Consider the following 4,652-nt stretch of genomic DNA (forward strand, 5'->3'; position numbering starts at 1 on the left):
AGACACCACTCATTGCTCAAAGTGGAGTTCTCTTTAAGATCTTTTCAGACTCTCGAAATATGAAAAGATTACCGAGCGCTTGTCCTTTTTAGATCGTTAATGGATTGGAAATGACATCTACTCAGCATAAGTTTAACCCTTTTTCGGGCTGAGATACATTATTTACGAAAAATGAATACGTTGACTGAACATGGTCAATAGGTTCTCTCTCGTATTGTTTTACGCTTTTTTGAGCTTGAGAGATAAATCTACGCAAAAGAAAATGTGGAGTTTTCTTTTTGTCCCTTTTCAAACTCTCTAAACATGAAAAGGACCGAGTTATATTTGTTGTTAAACTCGTTAAAACATCAAATAGCGACAAACTTGTCCATCTAGACAAGACTGAGTTTCACCTTCGCTAGACTTGTTAAAACATCAAATAGTGATGGATTCACCTGAAGGGTAGAATTATACAACAAACATATGTTATCCTCCTCAAGCTTGATAAAAATAAAGAGGTATTGGTCAGAAATGACTAGGGAAAATGGGAAAAAGGGGAAAACCACTTTATGGTAGCAGGCCGCTCTTGAACATGACACTTTCACTTCATCTCCATGACTATTTGGGTTGGGTTATCTGCTTGATGGTTATCATACCTATGGTCTATCATACCATCCATCACTTTTGGTTTTGGGTAAATGCTGCCAATTCATTCATACTATTTGGGTTGGATAATCCGCTTGATGGTTATCGTACCTATGGTCTATCACACCATCCATTACTTTGGTTTTGGGTCAATGCTTCCAATTCATTTAGTGTCGCCGATATGTTCAAGAGAAGTCATTAAGTTAGACTTCATCTTTTGCAATATTCATAACCTTAATTTTCATGACCTGCATTCCTGAACCTTGTGTCGTTATTCAAATTCCATCTCCAAAATCATTACACGTTTCATGTAATATTCCTTATTGGCCATGGCTAATTGGAATATTCGATTTTGCTCAAATTTGCCTTCTATAGTTATTTATAAATAAAAAGGTGAGGAAAAGGGGACATAACTCACCTTTAGAATAAAGTCACTTCCTAGTAGCAGAACGTTGTGACTTAAAGGGGAGCCAAGGGGGCCAAAGGACCACGCAAAGATGGGGCCCACACAGACACTTGGAGGGACTATGCAGATGGAAAGGAACACGTGGCAAGAAAGGGACTGCATTGGAGGAGGTGGGCCTTGGGATTGAGAGAGGCCAACACTATAAAGGAGAGGGGAGCCTCCTCATTTTTTCATTTGATTACGTGCATTTGAGCTAGTCACTTCGACTTAGAGCACGTTGGCTATTTAGCTGGTCTGCAACACTGTTTAGTGCATCGAGTGTCTCCGTTCGGAGATCTCACCCTTAGCCCTGGGCGACTTCGAGTGCCTGCTTAGGCAAGGTAGTTTTCAGCAGTCTTTTGCAGGAGGATTGATCTTTTGGGTGAGGAGGAACTGAGCATTTTGGATAACTGCACAGTCTTGGGAGAGGAACACGGTTATTTTGGTGGGAGTTCCAGATTGAGGGTTTTGCAGAGGATTTGAGCTGGGAGATTGAGCAAGGGATCAGCTCTTGTATATTGGAGGATTTTGGCAGAGTTTCGGGTAGAGTTTTGGTGGATTCTATTCAGTGGTAGTGTAGAGCCTTGAGGGACAGCGTAGATCCCCAAGGGGGTGATTTTCAGGGGTTGGCTATTTCAGAAAATCTTTCTGGGTTTTTTTGGGTTTCTTGAGTAGAGTCTGATTCCAGAGTTTCAACATTTTTTGAGGAGGGGAACAAACCCAAATACTCATTTGATTTCCAGTAATAGCAGCAACACGACGGTTCTCTAGCAGCTTGGACGCAGTTCAGAGAGAGGCCATTCCTTTTCTATTCTGAGTGTATTTCTTCACTTGCCTTGTGCAAGTCGAGGTGCCATATTTCTGATCACCTCCTGTAATCATTCCATTACTCAGTATAATAAAATGGCTTAGCATTTCTCTCTGGATTTCTTGGGTATCTGCTTATATTTCATGTTCACATTATTATATGTTGTACCACTGTTATTTTTATCACTTTGAGTTTTGGGATACCACTGTAAACGGGATATTACAGTGGTATCAGATCATAGATCTGGCTCAGCCTGTGGAGCTAGCAATCTATGACATCGAGGGAAAAGCCCTACATCTGTTATAGAGGTAGGAGATACAGAGACACTGGGCGTAGGTTGGAGAACACCTACAGAGAGGGAGACTGTGTTCGGGTGGTGGACACAGAATAGGAGGAGCTTGTGGTGAACGCATAATAGGAGGACCTTGTGGTGGACGCAAAGCAGGAGGATCCGATGGCAGATGATGACGGGAAGAAATTTGCAGACATGCTCCTCAAATCAGTGCAGGATCTGTCGAGGCAGATCGAGGTGATGGGACAAAGATTCACGGCGGTGGAGGCTAAATAGCGTGAGAGCCCACGAGTTTTCCAGGTTGGGGAGGGATCAGGTGAATCCCACCATTTTCCAGAGTAGGGTGCCACTACTCAGCAGGTGGCCTCACATGCCCCTATACGCTCTACCATTCCCACTTTCCTAGGAGCAGATACAGGGGCCGGAGCACAGCAGGAGGCAGAGCCTGGTCATATAGGCGATTATCTTGCGGCGTACTAGGCCTATGGGCAGGAGTTCAGGATGCTCTCTCATCCAGAGACTTTGTTCAGCTCTAGTGGAATGGTAGACCCCGCGACCATCACAGAGGATACTGGCATTATCATGATGGAGACACCCACCGCACAGCTAGTAGATTTCACTTGCCTGCGTTTGATGGCTCATCAAATAGTTCGGCAAAGTCTTGGGTGGAGAGGTTGGACATCTATTTCTAGCTTAACTAGATGTCGGAGATGGAGGCCATCAAGGTGGCGACATTACATTTGGATGGTGAGGCCCAAGACTGGTGGTTCCATGGGTTGGTTACACTCGGACACTCCACATTGACGACATATGCCGAGTTCACTAGGAGACTGATAGAGAGGTTTGATCGGAGGGATTCAGAACAACATTTTGTTGAGCTAACGAGGCTCAAACAGACCGGAAACCCAGAGACCTACATTGCAGACTTCTTGAGGGTTTTAGTGATGGTGCCCAATCTATCCACGACATGGAGGATCTACATGTATGTTGAGGGGTTAGCAGAGCCAATTTGGGGTCTAGTCAGGTCCACTAGACCAACCACACTCCAGGATGCTATTAGTAGGACCCGAGATTTACAGGATGCCTTACCTAGGACCCGAACACCTTACCCCCAGAGATAGGCTTTCCAGCCTAAGGGGAAGGATGTAAGGATTCTGCCTCCAAAGGGGAATCTAGGACGAGCATAGATTGATGATGATACCAAGAGGGAGTTGAAGAAGAAGCGGTTGTGCTTTACCTGTCAGGAGCCATGGGCACCGTGACATAGATGTGCTACTGGCAAGGCACATTTTATTGAGGTCTTCTCCAAGAGCAGTGGGGAAGAGCATGAGGAGGATGATGTGGAGGCAGGAGGTAGTCATGCCGCGCAGGATTTCTTTCCACCTCCACCACCACCAGCAGGTGGTGCATCTTTTGCACCTACCGGAGGGGCCCTTGCAGCATTGCGAGGAGTCCCCAAGTATTTGACACTGCGCGTATGGGGTACAGTACGTGGCTAGCAGGTATCAATTTTGGTTGACAGTGGGGCAATCCACAACTTCATCGATGCACAGATGGTTGAGCGGAGGGGTATACAGACAGAGAGCTTTGATGGCTTTTCAGTTTTGGTCCCAGGAGATCAGACCATGGTGTGTGCTCGTTATGTTCCAGAGTTATCAGTGACGATGGGCACCTACACACTGACTGACCACTTTTTCGTGGTCAATATTCCGGACACCAGCATGATATTGGGTGTTCAGAGGCTTATCACTCTAGGGAAGGTCACGAAAAATTGGAAGACCTGGAGTGGGATGATGAGAATATAGGGAAGCATGAGAAGATACGGGGACAACACACATATCTGCCTCAGAATGTTTTGGCTCATCAGATGGAGGCAGTATTCTGGAAGGGAGACGTAGAGTGGGCAGTGGAGCTGAGTGCATTAGAGGCAGGGAATATAGGGTAGACAGTGCACCCAGAGATACAGTCCATCCTCGACCAGTATGCCATAGTATTTGGGGAGATTCCGCTAGGACAGCCACCGGATCGGGGGTTTGAGCACACCATTGAGCTTGAGCAGGGCATACAGGCAGTGATTACTACCCCCTATAGGCATCCCAAGGCCTATCAGGATGAGATTGAGCGGGCCATTTAGGAGTTGCTGGCTCTTGGGAACTTTCGGCCGAACATGAGTCCATTTGCTTCTTCCGTGGTGTTGGTGAAGAAGAAGGACGACACATTGAGGATGTGCATTGACTACAGGGCCCTGAACAAGAGGACCCTGAAGAACAGGTACCCCATACCTAGGATCGATGAGTTGAGAGGAGCCCGATTCTTCTCAAAGTTTGATTTGAGATCTGGGTGCCATCAGATTCGCGTGAGGGAACAAGACATTCCCAAGACCGCCTTCAGGTGTCACTATGGGCACTTTGAGTTTTTGGTGATGCCCTTCGGGCTAACCAACACCCCAGCTACCTTCCAGTCTTTCATGAGTCACATCTTCT

Source organism: Pinus tabuliformis, chromosome 7, assembly GCF_031772625.1.
Source record: "Pinus tabuliformis cultivar Carrire ecotype Pingquan chromosome 7, CPIR1, whole genome shotgun sequence".
Taxonomy (NCBI): domain Eukaryota; kingdom Viridiplantae; phylum Streptophyta; class Pinopsida; order Pinales; family Pinaceae; genus Pinus; species Pinus tabuliformis.